Source organism: Delphinapterus leucas, chromosome 15 (assembly GCF_059928025.1).
Source record: "Delphinapterus leucas isolate spDelLeu-1000000601 "Yukka" chromosome 15, BTC_Dleu_Yukka2, whole genome shotgun sequence".
In the NCBI taxonomy this organism is placed as follows: Eukaryota; Metazoa; Chordata; class Mammalia; order Artiodactyla; family Monodontidae; genus Delphinapterus; species Delphinapterus leucas.
This window is the reverse complement of record NC_143143.1, coordinates 84,178,275-84,199,578: the sequence shown is the minus strand read 5'-3', so window position 1 is coordinate 84,199,578 and position 21,304 is coordinate 84,178,275. Positions and strand designations below refer to the sequence as shown.

General features: G+C 50.2%; 1 pseudogene; it reads left to right on the top strand.

The window, feature by feature from the left end:
* The first annotated feature begins 9,329 nt into the window (after positions 1–9,329).
* LOC115803390 (uncharacterized) lies at positions 9,330–18,578 on the top strand (annotated as a pseudogene).
* The last annotated feature ends 2,726 nt before the right edge of the window (positions 18,579–21,304 follow it).

Below are 21,304 nucleotides of genomic sequence, written 5' to 3'. Positions count from 1 at the left end.
TTAAAAATTTATTAGAGAGTTTGCTGTTTAAATAAATCCAGTGAGAAAGGAATCCTTTTATAAACAGAGAACTCTCTCTCTCTCCCTCCCTCTCTCCCTCTGTCTCTCTCTCTGTGTCTCTTTCAGGCTTAAGGTTATATACCTTGGAAACTTCAGGAGAGGTAAGAACTAAAGAGTGAGAGGAAATGCGTTCTTCTCCAGAAATTGATTTCTGGTGTCAACTGTGCCTCGAGAAAAGCGTAAACGTGATTCCCAACAGTACAGGTCAAACACAACTTTTTTCGTAACGGCCAAGTCCTTGATTCTGTCCCCTACCCGTGTCTCCTTGTGGCATGGATCCATTTCACTTACAGGCTTTGATAAAACAGGCTCACGAGTTGGTACTCATTCTCCTCTGTTTGCGTGCCTTGGAGTACCCCGCCTTTGCTTTTCAGACTGCGACCAGGCGGGGAAGAGGAGACAGCTCAGAACTTTGCCAACAAAGCCAGCAGTTCCAACTGGAAAGCGGAGAAATCTGGAAGGCTGGGGAGGAAGGCGTCAGCACGTTGGAGATACCGCTTCCCAAGAAGCCCTGCCTGTCGCTGCTCAGGGCTGCTCTCCAGGGTTGCCAAGAATCCTGGGCCATCCAGGCAAACGACTGATTCATTAAAACAATAATCCACCCAGACTGTCGACCTGGTTCCCTGATTCAACACAGCCTCAGCATGCTGTCTTCACTTTTCATTTTGGGGACCAAGCCAAGTGTCCCAGGCGTGGGGGGCTGGGATGTCACCCCCCTGCCATCCGCCTGCTTGCTCCTGCCCGATTTCATTCCCGTGCCCAAGGGGGAGCCGGTTCACATCAGGTGGACCTGCAAATTCTGACAGCAGCTGGGCTGATGGCTGCCACTTTACTTTCACGAACACATGTATATGTATGACTGATTCACGCTGTTATAAAGCAGAAACGAACACACCATTGTAAAGCAATTATACTCCAATAAAGATGTAAAACAAAACAAAACAAAACAAAACCACAGTGTGAGAGTTACAAGTGACCGAGGTCCCCCGAGTCTGTTTCGCTTACTTGGGGAACCAACTGCTTACAAGTGATTGGGGACCGTGCCTGCTTTTGATTCAGCTTGTGGTTTGGATAGAACTAAGAAACGGCGGTCAGGTGGGGGGCGCTTAGCATGGCACCTGACATTCTGAGAGCTCAACACATGCTAGTGTCTTTCACTTTACCAAATTACACTCTTTCACAAATAATCAAGAACGATCGGCAAATGTAGAAAGCCCTCTCTTGGGTGGTGGTTAGAATTAAACTCCCCTTGGGCAGTTAGTTTGTTTTTTATTCATTCACGCCTCACAGTTGAGCATTTAGTGGGGACCTTTTATGTGCCAGGCAAGGCGCTGAGCATTGAAGGGACAGAGGGAAAGAACTGGCGCCCCTCCCCTCAAGGAACCCACAGTCTGACTCAGGGTCAGCAAAGCATGGCCTCAGGGCCAAAGCCAACTGTCCTGTTTTTGCAGATAAGGCCACACGCATCTATGCACTGCCTGTGGGCGCTTTTGTGCTGCAAGAGTAGAGTATGTGGCAGAGACGACATGACCTGCGAAGCTGAAATACTTAGTGAGGCTCTTTCTAGAAACAGTTTGCCAGCCCTGGTGCAGAGGGGGAAACAGGACCATTTACAGGCGTCGGGGATATGGACAGAGGGCCACAGAGACAACTCCGGCAGCAGAGAGGAGGGAAAGCCCAGCGTGGGGAGAGGGACGAGGGACCTGGCCAGAGACCCTCAGTATTACTGGAAAACTGCATTCTTTAGAAAAAAACTGCAGCGTCTTCCTAGTTTTCTCTGCTTTGTTCTGGCTTCCTCTGAGATGCAGACGTCTTCCCATTGTTTTCAACAACAAAGCCAGACCCCGCGGAATCACCAGGGGCATCCGGCCAAAGCCTTTCTCTTCCCCTCAGAGGAGGAAACGAGTGATTGGGACTCAGCAGTTGACGAGCTGACCGCTGGCTTTCCGAAGCTTCTAGAAATGGTTAATGGAACTCAAGGGTTCGTGTGGCGCGTTCTGGAAATAGACATCGTTAAGCCTGTGGCCCCCGTGGTCGCCCGGCTCACCCCACAGGAGGTCAGTGGCTTTCAGGAGGACCAAGGCCGTCAGCTTCTGAGACCCTTCTTTCTTCTGCACAGTGTTGACCTCTTATGGAAGGTCCAGTGGGTGTATTATTAACTCCCATTTTCCCCTAATTTGAACTGCTCTGATCACAGGCAGGCCAAGGCGCCCGCAGACTTCAGCGCTTTCCTTGTAGGTTTCTCTGATGAATTCCGTGTTTTACGTCCTCTGGGTGGTGTCCTTGCCCTATTCCAATTACGCCCCTTTGCGTCCCGCGTTTCCACCGTCTGGGTGTGTGCGGTGCTGGCCTGCAAGGTGATGTACCAACTGACGTGGGTCGCGCCCTCCGCCTACTCTTTAAACTGCACGGAGGTGAGCTCTGTTCCCAGCTGGCGCCTCTCCCCAGCCAGACGGGAGGGCCCTGGGCAAAGGCAGGGACGGAGTGCCCATCTCCCCAGCATCTGCCTTCCTCTCTCTAAGGAGAGCTGTCGAAGGAACCGTCGCAACACTGTGGTCCGGGAAAAGCCATCTAGGGCAATCTTGACCATTTCAAGGATGAGACAGTTGAGGCCTGGGTGGGAGGGGTGTGAAGGACTCATCTAAGAGCCACACTACGTCCATTTATTCATTCAACAAACACCGATGGCGGGCCAGCTCCGTGCCAGGCACTGTGCTGGGGGTGAGCACTCGGGAGACCCTGCGGATGAGATTCCAAAGGGACAGACAGCCACGTGCAGGGACACAGACACGCTGGGACTGGAGGTGGTGGCAGGAGGCTGGGGAAGCTGCCGCTGACTCTGGGAACGGAAGAGTCGTGGCGGGGTGGGCACGGGGAGGGGACAGGGCAGGTAGGAGAGTCCCGGGCCTCGCGCCACAGGCCGGCCCTCCTTCTGCGCCCCCTGTGCCTGGCCTGTTGACAGTGCGTGCAAGAGGCAAGGTGAGAAGCGCAGCTGCCTGAGGGCCAGGACCTCTGGGCCCAAGAGAGCCTGTGGCCGGCCACCCCTCCGTAGTGGAGGTGGGGGGAAGCCTGGCAGTCGGCCTCGAGGGCTCGCAAAGAAGAATGAAGGTGCTGGAAGGGCCGTCTGGTCCATCCATATCTTTTACAGATGGGGAAACTGAAGCTTGGGGGCCTGCCTGGGGTCTTTCAGCTGAAGTCTTTCCTAGGCAACCTTGCAGCCTGAGTCACTTCTGGGGTCCACACCACCCAGTGCCCCGGCATCATTTCTGCCTCCCCCAAGGTGTGGCAAGGAAACAGAATGCGCCCACCGGCCCAGCTCGCCGGGGGATCGATGGTCTTCCTGCGGCCCGTGGACCCGGCAGAGTGGCTCGGAGCACTAAGGAAATGTGATGGTCGAGTGGTGCCTTGTCTGAAGATAGGGATGAAATAATGGCCCATGATTAGTGGGCAAAGACAAATGGGGATGTCAGAGCCGCGCAAACCTCTGGGATCCGAGCGCCAGGGAGGACGGGACGAGATGGAGTGCCTGGCCGGGCCTGGTACGTGGCGGGCACCACCCCCCGTAAGCCTAGCATCCCCTTCTCTTCCCAGGGAACATTACATTAAGTATTGCCTTGGTGGCCAAATTATATATTACCGAGATGAACCTGGCTCCGACTTATCATTCTCTTTTGCTGTTTTGCCTAGAGAGGTTTCCGTGGCAGCTCGGAAAGCCAGGAATGAGTAAGGACAGAGGTGACATTAAAGACAGGCTGTTAGCAGAAGTGAAAATTAAACAACTGAGCCAAAATCGAAGTCTGGTAGCACCTTGACTGTGTGAGTGGGGGAGATTAATCGCTCCCCTTCTGGAGCCTCTTCCAAAGGGCTGGGAGTTTGCAACTTGTGATCCTGACTCTTTCAGCTCAACCTTGTGACTTAAGGGTGGTGTTCTGTTTTCCAGATGAGGATCCTGAAGCTCAGAGAGGCAGAATCACTTGTCTGAGGTCACACAGAGCAGGAACGGCGGGACCTGATGGAGATCCCATCTCAGGGTCGCCCCTTGGCTGGAACAGTCCATCTTGCCAGGTCACACCTGAGATGCGTGAAGTAGGGGAGGTCCCACCCCAAGTGGTAGGAGTCCAGGTAGCAACCACAGGTGCATGGAGGGAGGGGGCATGCACTACCCTTCCCTCCAGCTGGTCAAGCGTTCCATGCCTCAGCCTGGAACAAAGAGGACTTAAACAGCAAATGAAAGGAGGCCCCAGTCACTGTCCAAGCAGGTAGGGAGCCAAAGTGCCTGCCAAACGTCTCTAGTGCAAGGAGTTGGGGTGCTGGGCTTCCGTGGTGGTGCAATGGTTAAGAATCCGCCTGCCAATGCAGGGGACACAAGTTCGAGCCCTGGTCCAGGAAGATCCCACATGCCGCGGAGCAACTAAGTCTGTGTGCCACAAGGACTGAGCCTGCATGCCACAACTACTGAAGCCCGTGCGCCTAGACCCTGTGCTCCGCAACAAGAGAAGCCACCGCAATGAAGCCTGCACACCGCAATGAAGAGTAGCCCCCCTCGCTGCAACTAGAGAAAGCCCGCGTGCAGCAATGAAGACCCAACACAGCCAAAAATAAATACAAATAAAATAAATTAATTTTAAAAAATATTTTTTAAAAAAGTTGGGGTGCTGATGATACAGAGCTATGCCCGGAGTCCTGTTCCCTGGCACCCTCCCAAAATGACCCTGCATTTCCTCTCTGAGTTCTGCCCCTGGCCCTCCACCAAGGGCACTTCTCAGAGGAGGGCTGGGGTCCAAAGGGCTCGGGTCACCCCTCCAGCCCCACAGAAAGAGGAGGCCACGTCGGCCCGGCTCTAGAGCCTGTTCCCGGAATGAGACCAGGGCCGAGGACCCCCGTGATCCGTGGGCCGGCTGCGCCCCAGAAGGCAGGGGAGGCTGACCTCGCTCTTCAGGGCAGGAGGAATAGTGTTTGGTACGCACAGTTCTAGGAAGGCAGGGAAGAGCAGAACCGTTTCTTTTCAACAAGGCACCGAGGAGACCAAGCGCAAGGCTCTGTGGTGCTGTGGCCCCCGCCCCCATCCACTTCCTGGGAGCGCAGGGAGCAGAGGTTGTATCGTCGGACACTTTATTTTAAGAAGTGTCAGCCTCCGTTGGTTACCACGCAATTCCAGACCCTGCCCCCAAAAGCTTATGGAAAAGGACGAGCTGGCCATCCAAACCCTCAAACAGAAGTCCTATTGATTCTCATCTCCTAATTTGTGGAGAGGATGCACGGGGGGTCTCCGCACAGCCACGGGAGGCTGCTCGGAACAGAGAATCTCTATGAAGTGCATGAAGGGCAGTGAGGCGTCCAGCCACATCTGCATAGGAACGGGGCGCGCTCGGACCGTCTGGGGCACCGAACAGACCTCTCTCTTCATCTGGAATAATTGGTTAGTCTCTCGCAAGTGGCCCCGAGTTGTAGCACACAGGGCACACTTATGGCTAAATATGATCTAATAAGGTAATCCTTTTCACTTGAGCGTCACATAATCAATAGGGAAAATACAGCATATTTATAACCAACAATTAGGCTTTCACTGCATCCCCTCCCCCCACAGCTCATCAACAAACACCCTCTTATAAACCCCATCCCCGCATCTGAGTGGTCCTCCCTCCATCCATCAATTCTTCCTGGGTGCAGGAAAGATTCCTAGCATGGCAATCACATTAAAAAAGAAAAGAAAAGAAAGGCTAAGATGCAGCCCACTAAGAATGATTTTTAAATGCACACATCATGCCACAAGATGAATTTCAGCACAAACCAACAGCATTGTTAAGAGCCGGCAGCTAGGGAGGGAAGCCGTCCTTGGAGGGGCTGTTGGTGTGTGCGTCGTGTTATAAAGTAATACAGTCAGGCAAAGTCAATGAAGTCATGATGATTGGCTTTTAATTCCCAGCTTGTCAAGAGTCATAACTGTATGAGGAGGTCCCACCTCGATCACGTGGAAAATCAATACCTCGGTATCTGTGGAGAGCATCTCTGACAGGGAGAAATGAGAGGAAATATTTGGGAAACGGGGTTGGGGGATGTTACCTAGTCCTTCTGACAGTCTGGGTCTTGAATCAGGCCCCCCTCTTTGTAAGAGTTGGTACGGAGACCAGCTCCTTCTCTTGGGAGCAGGCGGCCTGGCCGGGATGGTAAATTGTCCTGCTCATCCAAACCCCAATTTTATTGGAGAACTGAGGGCGGAGGGTCTGGGAGTCCATCTCGGTGGTCTGCCTAGCGGGCAGCCCTGGGAAGCAGGGCTTCTGCCCCAGGCAGCGCTGACTCGTGTTTGCTGTGTTTGGCAGGGCCGCCTTGGCCCTCGTGACTTTGGAGGTGACAGTGAGCCTGCACCAGAGATTCCACCGGCTTCGGGATGGGCTGCCGGAGCCCCTCACCAGCGCTGCCTCGGACACCACCGCCCGAGAGCACCTGGACAGTGGGCCGCGGAGCGCTTTGCAGCTTTTCGTCAACTTTGGATTTTGCAAGTTTGGGCTTGAGGTGACATCTCTGCATCTGCTCCTGTTTATAGACTCCTGCTTTTTAATTTTTTTAAAAAAACAAGGGAAGGGCTTCCCTGGTGGCACAGTGGTTGAGAGTCCGCCTGCCAATGCGGGGGACACGGGTTCGTGCCCCGGTCCAGGAAGATCCCACGTGCCGCGGAGCGGCTGGGCCCGTGAGCCATGGCCGCTGAGCCTGCGCGTCCGGAGCCTGTGCTCCACAATGGGAGAGGCCACAACAGTGAGAGGTCCGCGTACCACAAAAAAAAAAAAAAAAAAAAAAAGTTAAGCCTCCTGCCCGCCACAGGACTCTTCAGGGGAAACGCCAAGTTTCGGCAAATGCCGACTTTGCTCTGGACACATCGGGCCCTCAGGTGGAGGAGCAAGGATTTCGTGCCTTGGTTCTTTTCTGCAGGGAATTTGCTACACTGAGGACTCACAGGGTCTCGGAGATGATTTGGCCCAATACCTGGGCCATCTAGTTCTAGGGGATGACCAACCACCATTGACTTGGACCGAGAACAGAGACCGACTCACCAAGCTAACCCAGGCTTGCCTCAAGAGGAAGAGTTGGTCCAACTCTGCCCAAAAAAGCAAATTAAAATGAAAAGAGAAGGAAATAGGAGGAACGACGCCCTTGCCACTTGTGCACACCCTCCGCTTCCCACCTCTATTCCCCACAGCAACCCTGTTAGCCTAAGCCAATCAGATGCCAGCATCCCCATCGCACAGGTGAGGAAGCTGAGGTCGCACAGAAAGGGAGCACATGTTGCTCCCCAGGCTGCGGCCACCTCTGGACTAAGGGGAATGGCCCTTGGGGGCCCAGGCCCAAGGAGGACCTGGTCTGCGGACTTGGGCCTGGGTCATCTTTTCCTTGGATCATCTTGTCCCCATGCAGTAAAGGGTCCAAGCCCTTGCCCTGAGTAGAATTGACAGCTTCTGTTCTCTTCCTGGGTACCATCTTCTGGGCTTGCGTGAGTGTTGTCCGCTAGTGACCGTCCCTAAGAACATCTCCACCGTCTCCATCCTGTTCTCTCCTCTGAGTTCCCCTGGCCTCTCCCTCTCCTCCTCGACTCTTCCCAGCACTCACCTCTTTTCTTCTTTGCATCCCCCTCTTCTCCTTTCTCTACCCCTTGCCCTCAATCTCCACCTTCCCCTCTCTTTTTCTCTCTGGTTCCCCCCTCAGCTCCCCGTTCCTTGCCTTCCCCTCTCTGCACAGTCTCGTCACCCCCCTCCCGCCTTCACCCCCCCTCTTTTTCTCCCAGATCAAGGCTGAGGGTTTTAGCCCATCCACACACACCTCTCACCCCACAGCCTTGCCCAGCCCCTGTCCCTGCCCCCCAAAGTGGGGAGTCCACCCGGGTCTGCCCCCTGCAGATGGAGCCCGGGTGGGCAGTTGTCTCCAGGAAGGACCCCCAGCACCACGAGGCAGACCCGATCAAGTCAGCCGTCAGGGGTTAGGGGGTTGAAGCAGTTCCCAGCATCCTCTGAGCTTAAAGTCCTTCTCTTGGCCGCGAAATCATATCCAGCATCTTAGTTATCCCATATAACCCGAAAGACGCATTAATAGAACACAGACTCAATGAGCTTTAGAAAAATAATGAAGACAAACAGACAATTGCTCCTTCCTTTACAGATCACCCATGGACGACCATCAGTACAGAAATACATGCAAATCTCATTAAGCCGTTGTGTATCTCCCAGACTTTGCCAAGAAGCCAGATGCCAGTTTGTTACTCTGTGAGTTCCGAGGGTGTCCGAGCACCTCCTCGCTCGGGAAGCTTCGGAGCGGGCAGGCGGTTGAGAACTTGGGACGCGCCAAGTGTCATTGCCGTCTTGCTTCTTTGCCAACCTTCTTTCCAATATTTCTCCATTTCATCTTCTTGTAATCACCCAAACAGTACTCAGCGAAGAAATATAGTTACCAGGTTCCAAGGTCTCAATCTAATTAAAAAAATGCTTGCATCGGAGAGAATTTTAATTCATAAGCATTATTCTGATGGGGCTGGGGGTTGGAGGAGGATTTTTCAATAGACGGTTTAAAATCCAGAGATCCAATTAGATACCAAATCCAAAGTGGATGGCTGATTTGCAAATCAGATTTCCAAGGGTTGCCTCAAAGAAAGCCCCTCCAAAATTTGGATTTTGTCAGGTAGCCCTTACCCATCCCAAAGTGAGCACTCCGTGTGCTTTTCGGGGTTTGCCCTTCTTGGTCTAGAAAACATCCGTCTTCTTGAAAACAGGCTGAGTCTTGTACGAGAGGATGTAAGCGTAAGTTGTGGCAATGGTCCATGTTTTCGTTACCTGCATCCACCTCTCGCCTTTTCCTTGAATTCCGTCCCGTGCAAAATCCATTTTTTCATTCATCCATCCATCCATCAAATACTGATAGACCCAGACTTTGTGCCTCTCCCCCTCCTTGGATTCCAGAGTTCCACTGGGACAGCGGCTCTCTCACCACCTGTGGCTTGGATTCGCGATTTGAGTGGGTGAGGGGGCCCCAGGAGGCACAGCACACTCTGTGACCTTTGAGGGTGCCTAGTGACCCCTGGAAACTCACACAGTGTTCCTGTCCTAAGTGCCCTGCCAAGAAGGTGGGGGCAGGGAAGATCCCCTGTGATGCTGTAGGAGGACAAGGCTCCCAAGCACTCAGCTTCGCCTCGCTGGCCGCAGGGGGCTCCTCGTGGACACCCACGACCGCGGGTGGGCAGCCCCTGCTGAGGACCACGGCCCCTTCCTCCTGTCTTTGCAGTTGACTTCCTGCTCCTCCTTGTGGTCTCCCTGCAGTGACAAGTGTTTGTGGACGAGAACACAGCATCAGTGAGGCTGCAGGCAGGGGACAATGTGGACATCAGCTGAGAGCTCAGGCCTGCCGACCTCACCCAGCTCAGCCCCATTCCCAACTTCATCTTCTGCCAGTGAGACCTGGGCTCCTGGTCCTGGGCGCCTGGTGGGTAGGCAGTCTCCCCCTTCCGCCCAGCATCGCGGGCCCAAGAATTCCTTCCTTTGGAGATGAAGTTACTATGATTTTCTTTTTTTTAATAAAAAAAATTAAATTGACGTATAATTTACATATAGTGAAACGTCCAGATTGTAATTATAATATTCAATCAGCGCTGGTGGGTGTGGATCAGGGCACAAAACACTCCCATCACCCCAGAAACATCGCTTATTCCTCTTCCCAGTAAGTTATTTCAGCAGGCAACCACTGACCTGATTTCTGCATGGCAGGGTAGTTTTCCCTGTTCTAGAATTTCATCTGAATGGAATCGTATGGTATGTACTTCTTTTGTGTCTGGCTTCCTTTACTCATCGTTGTAGTTTTTAGATCCATCCATTTTTTAGCATGTTTCGGTAAATCATTCATTTTTATGGCTGAGTAGCATTCCCTTGTATGAATATTCCATATTTTGATTACCCATCGAGGAGTTGATGAACATCTGGGTTGTTTCCATCTCGGAGCTAATATGAATAAAGCTTCCGTGAACATTTTTGCACAGGGTTTTGTGGACATATGTCTTCATTCCTTTGGATAAATATTTAGGAGTGGGATTGCTGGGTCGTGAGGTAAATGCACATCTAGTGGGGTAAGAAACTGCTAGGTAGTTTTCCCGAGCGGTTGTATCATCTTCTCTGAACTCCTCAGTGCACTCCCTTCTAGAAATATACCATATGTTGACCGGGTCCCTGCCATGTGCTACCCACTCATTCTCGCATTCGAAATTATTTATTGAGCACCTACTATGTACCAGGCACTGTTCAAAGCACTAGGAATTCAACAGGAAGAAAAATCCCTGCTGTTATCCCAGCAGGCTCTTTTTTTTTTTTTTAAAGAAATTAATAAATTTATATGGACAAGCAAAGGACGTAGGATATCAAAAACAATTATGAAAAAAGAAGAACAGAATTGGAGTTGAAGACTTTTGTGCTACTGGCAAAAGGCTAGATACCTAGATCAATGGAACAGATGGTTCAGAAAGGATAATCTTTTCATCAAAGGTGCTGGAACGTTTTTGGATATATCCGTATCCACCCCCCTCCCAATGCACAAAGAAACCCTTTATCTGTACTTCGTATCATATACAAAAATCAACTTGAAATGGATTGTAGACCCAAATGTAAAACTCAAAACATCTATTAAAAAAATAGGAGAGGGCTTCCCTGGTGGCGCAGTGGTTGTGAGTCCGCCTGCCGATGCAGGGGACACGGGTTCGTGCCCCGGTCCGGGAAGATCCCACATGCCGCGGAGCGGCTGCGCCCGTGAGCCATGGCCGCTGAGCCTGCGCGTCCAGAGCCTGTGCTCCGCAATGGGAGAGGCCACGACAGTGAGAGGCCCGCGTACCGCAAAAAAAAAACAAACAAAAAAAAAATAGGAGAAACTCTTTGTGACCTCGGGTTGGAGAAAGATTTCTTAAATAGTACACAAAACGCAGGAGCCACCATAGGAAAAAGTCAATAAATTGCACTTCATCAAAATATAAAATATTCTGCTCTTCAAAAGACACTGTTAAGATCATGAAAAGACAAACCACTGACTGAGAGGAAAGATTTGCAAAACACGTGCCTGATAAGAACTTGTATCCAGAATATATAAAGAATGTCTGTAGCTCAATATGAAGGAAGCAATTTTTAAAATGGGCAAAAGAGTTGAACAAACACTCAACCCAAAAAGATAAGAGAATAAGAATATTTTGAAACGATGCTCAACATCATTAGTCATTAGGGAAATTCAAATTAAAAATTAAAGTGAGATGCCACTAATACACTTATTAGAACAGCTAAGATTTTTAAAAGCCCCAAACACCAAAAACCTGACAATACCAAGTCCTGGAAAGAATGAAGATCAATAGGAACTGCCACACGTAGCTGGGGGGAAGGCAGCGTGGTACAGCCACTTTGGAAGACAATTCAGTGTCTTTTTACTTTTCTTCAGCAATAACATTTAACTTCTATTCTGATCCTACAAATGACACTTACTTGCTGTAATTTGTAAAAATAAGAAAATCAAAAACAGAAAAAAGATCGTTGCAATTTCAGACATAATCTCTTAAAATTTTAGCATTTTTTCTTCCAGTCTCTTAAAATAATTTTTATATAGTAGAGATCATGTCCTATAAGCAATTTTGCGTCCTGGTTTCTTGCTAGTAACAGCCTCCACGGATTGATCATTTACCACTGACTTGTTTGTAAGCATTTTCTCATGACTTCAAAATGCTTTGTAATCATAATTTTAAATGGCTACTTTATATTCCATCATTTGAATATGTCCTAATTTGCTTAATCAGCAATGACCTAGACATGTAATTATTTCCATTGTTTTGACTATTGTAAAGTGTATATTAAAAAAAGTGTATATATATATATATTTATTGAAGTATAGTTGATTTACAATGATGTGTTAGTTTCAGGTGTATAAAAAACTGATTCAATTATATATATACAAACACACATATGTATATAAATGTTTATATATATTCTTTTATTGAGCTATAGTTGATTTACAGTGTTGTGTTAATTACTGCTATACAGCAAAGTAATTCAGTTATACATATATATATATACATTCTTTTTTAAAAAATATTCTTTTCCATTATGGTTTATCATAGGATGTCGAATATAGTCCTCTGTGCTATACAGTAGGACCTTGCTGTTTATCCATTCTATACATAAAAGCTTACATCTGCTAATCCCGACCTCTCACTCCATCCCTCCCCCACCCCCTCCCCCTTGGCAACCTATATATTCTTTTTTAGAAGGTATTGAATATAGTTCCATGTGCTATTCATTAAGACCTTGTCGTTTGGCAGGTTTCTTCTAACGTTAAAGGTACGTTTGCCATGTGACCCAGCCATTCCACTCCTAGGTATTTACCAAGGGAAATGGAAACTTAGTTCCACACAAAAACCTGCCCATGAAAGTTTATGGCAGCTTTGCCTATAATCCCTGAAAACTGGAAACAACCCAAATGTCCATTAACTGATGAGTGGCTATGTCAGGGTGCATCCATAGCTTGAGACATCACTCAGCAATAAAAAGGAATGACTGACACACGTGACCACACAGGAGGACTCTCAACAGCATCATGCCCCCCACAAAAGGTGACACGCTGCCCGGTGCCGTTTGCATGGTATTTTGGGAAAGACAACGCTATAGGGACAGAAAACAGACCGCTGGTTGCCTGGAGGTGGGGTAGCGGATTGCTACAAAGGGCATAGGAAACTTCAAGGATGATGGGAATATTCTGTATCTTGATTGGGGTGGTCGTTACAGGACTGTATGCATTTGTCAAACCTCAAAGAACTACACCCTTAAAAAGGGGGATTTTATTGAATGCAAGTTGCACATTGATAAGCCTGACACCGTGAAAGACCCTGGCCTCATGGAGCTTCCCATCTCACGAGCACGGTCATGGGTCTCTGAGAGTCTCCCGCTCACTGCATTTCTCTCCCCTCCTCTGTTTTCTGCATGTCCTTCTATCTGAAGATGACCTGTGGGAGGTACCTTTGTGTCTGTCTAATGATATCCTCTTTCTTTTTCCCTCGCCTCTTCAATCTTCCAGCTCCTAACTGGACAGGGTCAAAGTCGCTGTTTTTCGGTATCATTTCTGGTTTGTGCTTTGCCTGGTGTTTATGGCGGGAACGACACGGATCCACATCTTGCGTGCCGGGTACCTGGTGGCCTTTGGATACTTCATGCTGCAGGGGAGCCACCTCCTCCTACAGCCTGTGATGATCACTCTCCGGCCACGGGACTGCCTGGTTGCCTACTCGGCTCTGGTGGTTGCTGTGAAGACGTTCCTGTCGGTACGGCACAGTCCTTCTTTCAAGGTGGCTCTTTGTTTTCCTAGCCTGACTGTCTTAATACCCTAAAAAAGGTACTGCCAAAATCAACAGTCATCTTAAAAGGCCTTTTTCAAAGATCTGTTTACCAAAGGTGGAAAGATGTAAAACGATCCCCCCGTGTGTCACGCACGACGCAGGCTGTGCTTCGCGGAGTAGCTTTTGATGTTGAAGAGCTCTGAACCCAAGGAAATCAAGAGGGAAAGGAAGGATGTGCAATAGAAAACACGCTTCATGATCTAGCTAATCACCTGGAGATGATACCCCAGCGATCCTGGGGTGTGTTCACGGTGCTAGACCGTGGTAGCGTGCACATTACAAAGGGCAAAGTAGAATAACACGGAGCCGAGTAGATGCAGCAGTTTGAAGGCTAGGGAAGTCATGGGTCTGAAACTGGAAGGGGTCTCGAGAGATTATTTGGTGGCTCCCTCCCTACCCCCGTCTTGGGTTGGTAGGACTTAAGATTTCCACATGAGAGATGCAGACAGAGAAGTACCAGAAGAGGCCAGCCCGGTACCACCTGCTAGTCTAGGAGACATTTGGGACGCCGCCAACCCCCCGCCCCATCTCCAGACCCCAGTGCTGGTTCTTTGCCTGATTGGCCATGCCTTGGGCACAACTTGCAACCCAGCTACACATTGAGACTCCACTCAGCATAATGGAGTCATTCTTTGGAGGTCTCCAAGCCTCAGGTCATCACTCAGAATATTGGTCGTCATTGGCCCCAAAACTTCTGAGTGATTGCCTGTCCAATAAACTAGATTTTACTGTAATGGTGACAATCGTATCCCCAGTTTATCTTATTGCATCTCCACGGGCGGGGATACCACCACGTCCTTTCGTATCATACATCTTAGGACTTCGTCTTCTAATGGCTAATAGGTCTTCCTTTATAAAACTCACAGACCGTGGGAGCAGGAAGGAGTCTTCGGAGACGGCGTGGTGGGAGCAGGAAGGAGTCTTCGGAGGCGGCGTGGTGGGAGCAGGAAGGAGTCTTCGGAGGCGGCGTGGTGGGAGCAGGAAGGAGTCTTTGGAGGCAGCGTGGTGACTTTACTGCTGAGAACGTTAGGAGCGAGGGGAGGGAAGGGCAATAGCCCTCCAGGGGGCCGCACCTTTGCTCACGGCCACTCAGCTGCTGACGCTCGGCTCCTCTCGACATGGAAGATCCTTCCATGGGCTCTGGGTAAACCCCTCCTTATGTTCTTGGGGAGGAGGACGATTAGGCCTCTTAGGCTGAGCAGCCAAATTCTGCTCTTCCGGGGCACCAGCACACTCGAGGTCACAACTACGGAGACAAATGAAAGGTGCCACTGAACAGCAAGGCCACACCGGGGACGGTGCAGACACGGGCACGGCGAATCTTCCACACTCTTCCTCTCTTGCAGGTCGGCGCATGTGTGTACCTGGAGGCTTTACTCATCTCCCACTGCTGGCTGGTCCACAGTTTCGGCCTGGACTGCACGGTCCCAGGGTACCAGTTAGGTAAGTCCCCCAGTTCAGCACGGCCAGTGCAGAGCCCGCGTGTGTCGTTAGGAAAATAAGATCAGAGGCACAGAAGAGTGGAAAGAATCGTACAATGGTCACCCCCACTCCCCCCTAGATTTACAGTTTATTTTGCCACCTTTTGCTCTTCCTGTACTTGGGTGTGTGGACATATTTTTGTGAAATCACCAGGAGGAAAGGTGCAAACACCAAGACGTTCTCCTACATAACCACGTTCTTTTTTTTTTTTTTAACATCTTTATTGGAGTATAATTGCTTTACAATGGTGTGTTAGTTTCTGCTGTATAACAAAGTGAATCAGTTATACCTATACATATGTTCCCATATCTCTTCCCTCTTGCGTCTCCCTCTAACCACGTTCTTATCTGCTCATCCTGAAAAAACCAACTCCGGCTCCCCAGCCACCTAATACTCAGTCTACGTGCTAATGCCCCCAGTTGCTCCTAAATGGGTCATGACAGCTATTTCTATCATTATCATTATTTGGACTCAGAATCCAGTCCAAGTTCACGGGCTGCATTTGACCGTGTTGCCAGACCGCTGTCTCACGTGACATGGAGGGAAGCCCCGGTAGAAATTAAGAGACCACCATTCTCTCGGAGAAAATCCAGGGACCAAATGAAAAGAAGAGAGAGAGTGAGACTCTGCCTTGCGACCCAATGCCAAGTCAAGGGCACGGCACCCTCCAGCCAACGGCCTCTGGGCTTTAGGGAGTTTCCCACTCTGTACCAAGAGCCCTTCACCGGAGTTGGCAAAACTCCAGCCACGCCGCTGACTCCCGGGCTTCGGGCCTGTTTAGAGAGGGAAGAGCCTTGGGTTCTGCCTGACTGGAGCTGTCAGCGGCTTCCTCTCATGAACGGAGGAAAAGGAGAAACGTGTTTATTTTAACTCTTGCCTCTGAGTGACATCTTCGGCTCGGCTCTCCCTCTCTCTCTCTTGGTTTGTCAAGAAAACATGTGAGCTCACATATCTCATCTTTCACAAACAAGTCTGGCGCTCCGGGGCTTAATGCTGTGGCCACGGAGACAAGGTTTCTGAACATCCCAGCGAGACTGAGGTGGAAGGTTCTCAAGCCCCTTGGATTACCTCTCCCCCCACCCCCAGGCATCAGCTCCCTGTTTACCCCGGGCTCTGCCTGAGTCGCCCCGCGACTGAAAAGGAACCGGGAAGGGGATGCTGCGGCTCCAGGGAGGTGCTGGTGCAGATGGGGGTGGGGGGAGAGACCTAGCTCTCCCCATCGAGAGCGGTGGCCACACCCCAGGCACTGGCCACAAGACTCCCGGATTCTCCTGTCTTCCATGCAGCCGTCCCCGAGGATGAAGCCTGTGAACCCCCAGAAAAGGAAGCAGGGGTCCTGTGGGATGCCATGTGTTTAACCTTCCTGCTAATACAGCGACAGATATTCCTGAGTTATTACCACCTTTACGTGGTAGCTGATCTGGACGCTGCCAAAGCCTTAGCGTCCAGGTACCAGGAAACCCAGGAGAAAGGCATCAGGTGTCAGGGGCTCGATTAGACACGAAAGAACTTTTAGTTGAAAGATCACAACCCTTTAGAACTCTCAGAGACCTCAGGCCATCTCATCTCAACCCTCCCCTCGGCAGAGGAAGAGATGACACTCAGAGTGGGTCACCTGCCTGGGGTTGTCCATCTGGCCAGGATCAGAGCAGGACAGATGCAGCCCCTCCAACATAACGCCGCTTCCTCCCAAGTCTGGGATCCGGTCCTGGTCATTTCCTTGGGGCCTCAAATTGTGTAGGGCCATGAGATCCTAGGAGGTACTGACTTGTAAACACAGAGGAAGGGCAAGGGCAAAGGACCAGCTTCTCTCTCTGCCGACAGTAACCCCATGGCCGTGAGGGACCAGGCTCAGCTCAGAGTCGAAGGGGAGGTTGGCCGACTTCTGTGCAGAGCCCTCCCAGCCCCGCAGAGGTCCGGGGCTTCGGGAACCTCTCTAGGTAGCCCTGCCCATCCGAGTCTCAGGCTTCTGTCCCTGTTTACGTAGCTGCTTGACCAGCTTGCCTGATGGCCCCTTCTAGTGACAGCTCCTCACCTGACATAAACAGATCATCCACCAGCCCTGGGGGCTACTCGCCTTCATTGACGGGAGTGACATCTGTGCCAAAGGGAAGGGACAGGCTCAGCCCCAAGGGGTCCCACCCTCCGTTTCCGGAGTGCAGGCTAGCATTCTAGAACGCAGATGCGCCGCTGAGCACACGGTCCCCTCAAACTCCACTGCCTCTCACCCTAAGACCCGCCCAAGCATGGCCAGTCTTCCGGCAAGTTGCAAGCATCCAGTCCTATACAAAGTTTCCACGGTTTGTTGGGTGTTCTGTCCTCAATCTGTTGAGCTAAACTTGGTCTTGATGTTCTGGAGGCTTATGCCCTTTGGGGAGAAAGGAGAAAAGAATTCATCTTGAGCAGCTGGCTCGAGCTGTCTTGTTATACGAATTGATGTATGATTGACGCATTTCATCTTGACTTTTCGTGCAAAACCAGGTAGTGATGTTTTGCCAACAGAATGTACAAAGACTTTCCCTAGATGTTCCCTATAAGCTACATATAAGACACATATGTAAGATACTTAAAATGCACACAGGATGATTTCTTACATATATTTTTTGGCCCACACAGGGGTGCTGAGCTCTGGGCACTGTCCTTGAGGGAGACATTGGAACGCCGTGACGAAGACAAGAAAAAAATAAGACGAGAAAAAATCCCGATGGGTCATCGAGAAGCAGTTATGTTGGCTTTTCTTTCTTCACCCTGGAAGCATGGCCCTTGCAAAGGAGCTGCCAACTTATCACTTCTTTCTTTCTTTGTTATAGACTTCCCCTTTTTCTTTCTTTTTCTTATTTTTGAATTTCACCATGAGTAAAAGCCTCAGACTGGCAATGCGCCATTGCTCAGAGTATGGGGCGGTAACAGGCTGTGAATGTGGGTCAATCAGGGGATGGCGGTGGCAGAAATTGCAGGCTGATTCTTCCAACCCTGAAAACAAAGGCCAGGCTCTTGAGTGTGATGGGAACATGAGCTTCCCCTGGAAAGATCCATCCCCTGATGTAATTCTTAGATGAGGAGGTGATGCTTTCTTTAAGCTCTTGATGGCTCAGACTTTCTGCTTTGCCTAAGTCACTGTTCCCCCAAAAGGCCATTTGCCTTCTTTGGTCTGAGCCTTGGTTCAGGCTGTCCCTGGCTAAGAGGGGACACCCGCTACTCTACTCAGCCCAGACCATGTTGCATCTTCCAAAGCGCTACAACGCATGCACCCCAGGTGGTACCCAGGAAGGTTTTCAGTGGTCACGCATGTATGAATTTTCCGCTTAAAGGTTACATTATTTATCTTAATGCGCTTTGGAGGGGGAGTATCTAGACCACCCAGTGAGTGACTTTAAGGATATTATTGCTTAGCATGAGACGAAGCTGTACAAGTGAATGGACTGTAATCAACTTTAAACAGTAATTAACATTGGAGAAATCACGATGTGTGCCTGATGAAGTTGGTGGAGCTCTGTTTTGTTGCCTGCTTAAGTCTAAATTCTCAAACTATCTGAGACCACCGAGACCCCCAACTCCAGCCCCTCAGCTGCCCGGCCGTCATCTGGGGTTAGCGAACTCCACTTGTGAAGCCACTCCACCTTCTGAAGCAGAGAGCTGTCAGCCCTCGTGCTCCTCCCACCATGGACCCCATGCACACCTGGAAGAGGATCCCATCCACGTGGGTGCCCGAGACACTGGTTGTTGGGCGGGGGCTGGGGGGTGTCGCCCTCTTAACTAAGGGAAAGGTAGGAGGGGATATCGAGGCGTCTCTTCCTCTGCCTCGGGTTTAGGGGAAAAGGCAAGCACGGAAACCAACAGAATGGCAAAGGTGTTTTGACCGCGGGAGAAGAGAATGGCTTTCTCTGTTTGTCTTCAGTTGCCAGGATGGAGAAAATCAAAGCGAAGCAAAAGAAAGTTGCTGCTCTGAAGCGAACCTGCAGGAGTCCTGCCCACCTGGCGGTTAGCGCGAGCAGCCTTCCTTGAGAGGAAGGGACCGCTGGGCCCTGCGCCCCAGGTGAGCTGCGGCATGTGACCTGCCCCGGGGCTTGAAACAGGGACAGTAAACCGAGCCCTCTGCCACCAGCACCTTCCCCCTGAAGCCAGCAAGAAAATGGGTCTCTCCCTTCAGAACTAGGGTATAGAGGTGTCTTTTTGTCTGATGCATCTGAAGAGTTTAGATTTAGAAGAGTGCTTTGAGACGAAATTCTGAACCCCAACTGAAGTCCCAGAAAGGACCCGTCCCCTTTTGCAAAATAGAAACACACCTCGCCCAGAAACTGTTCTATCTGATCGGGCCCTGGATCTCTGGAAATCCGTGGATTACTTAAACAGCATTTTCTTCCTTTCAGTTTTGAGATTTTTTTCAGAAAACATGACTTTCCCAAAGGGCCAGGTGGCTAAAGATGAAAGGCGTTTCATTTTTTATTGGTCACGAATTAGATAAAATACCTTTCAAAAAGTTCTTCCTTTTCAATTGGACAGGATTTGCTCTTTCTTTCGGTTGAACAAGTTGAAGAGAATAATGTCACCCCTTGGCTACCAACCACTAAGACGATTCGGTTTTATCTAGCAATTTATATGCAGAGTGTGATCTATGGTTTAACCTTCCTAATTGGGGGAGACGCTGTCTGAATTAGTGACAAGACTGAATTATGGTGCTTTTAAGAAAAGAGATTCCATTTTAGTACTTTCGAGTTCCTGAAACCATTAGAACTGGTCTCCCCAAGTACCACCCAGCACAGACCTCCCTGGGAATCTCGTCAGCTTACGTGCCGGGCAGACTTGAAAACACATATTCTTATACATTTCCTTTTCAGATCTTATTTGCACTAAATGATTTGTCCGAATGAATCATTCTGTAAGGTTGGGGGTGGGGGGGCAGTTAGTAGATATTCAATGAGCTGATTTCTTCAGTGCATGACTCAGCCCTGATCCATTTTTAGAATAATCACAACGTGGTCCAGGGTGGGAATGGCTGATGAATTTGGGTTCCGTCTTTATTTAGATGATCTCAGTACGAAAGAAAATGAAGAGGAGAAAAAATAGTGGCAGCCTTGGATGAAGCATCCTTCCAGTAAGTTGGGACCGTTAACAGCTGCCTAGAGCAAGGCCCTTCAGGAGACTGAGAATTGGGGGCCCATTGGAACCCTCCTCAGTTCCAGGGTTCCCTAAAATAGGCCCATTCTCTAGGAAATGCCTGTCGTTTTAGGCAGCAAGGATGTGGTAAGGAGGCAGGCAGTGGGCTCATGCCTGCTGCCCCAACAGGACGCAAGAAGCCGTGTATGTGCCTTTGGGGACAGTGGAGGAGCAGGTTCCTCTCCATCCGCCAGGGCAGTATGGGGCCGATCCGTAGATGATACAGGACCAGGGACGTGGAGCTTCTGCAGCCAAGGAAGTCGGGGATTTGGAGATTCCATGCTAACGAGGTAGATTGATAGTGAGGGGAGACGGAAATCCACAGGCATCTAATGCGAAATGTCAATACTAATACATAATTTAAATCCAGTCAGGGAACCAGGTAGACCTGTTTTGACAGAGTTCCCTTCCGTTGTAGAAGGTGCTGGAAGGGAGGAAACCCCACACATAAAATAACGTGCCCACCAGGTCGAGGCGCCCAGCGTGTCTCCGACGGGGCCAGGCTTGTCCTGAGGTCTGTGGGCAAAGGGGAGGAAGGGCACGCGTTCCAGGTTGGCAACTATGCCTTCCCTGAGACTGACAGCGAGGAAGAGGTGCCAGAAGAAGGAAGCGAGGCAGAAAAAACAGATCATCAGCCAAAGCCCAGAACAGCTTTTTTTCCAGGTAACTTTTCTTTGAATTGGATTTGAGCTACTGCAGGCACAGTAGACCCCTCCTGTGGGCTGAATGGTCCTCACACAAGGATGCTCTTTCCTTAGAAGCTTCCATGTGTGCCAAAGGCATGGCTGGATCCGCCCGCAGTGGACCAGACTTTGTAGAACAACGGCCTAGAACTTAACTTGAGCCCGAGTTTGTTTGGGGATTTCTAATTATCAAAAGAACAACGAGTGCTTTGGAGGCCCACCTCCCTGGATGCTGGGTGCTTGTTTATGTGAGATCAGGGTGTGATTCTGAGGGTACCTTCCCCACCGAAGGGGCTCCCTGCTGACTATTGGGGGAAAGTGGTGGGATCATGAGGAAGCCAGTTAACTAGTCCTTCTGTATCAAGTTGGTCAACTAGTCTTCTTGGTATAAATGACTCCCATTGCCATGGGCACATGCAAAACCAAGTGGAGAACAGGGGTGCTTATCTGGAGATGTCAACCAATATCTTTGGGGTATTTCAGGCAAAGGGATAAGTTATTTGAAGGTGTGTCTTAATCTCCTTTACCATGC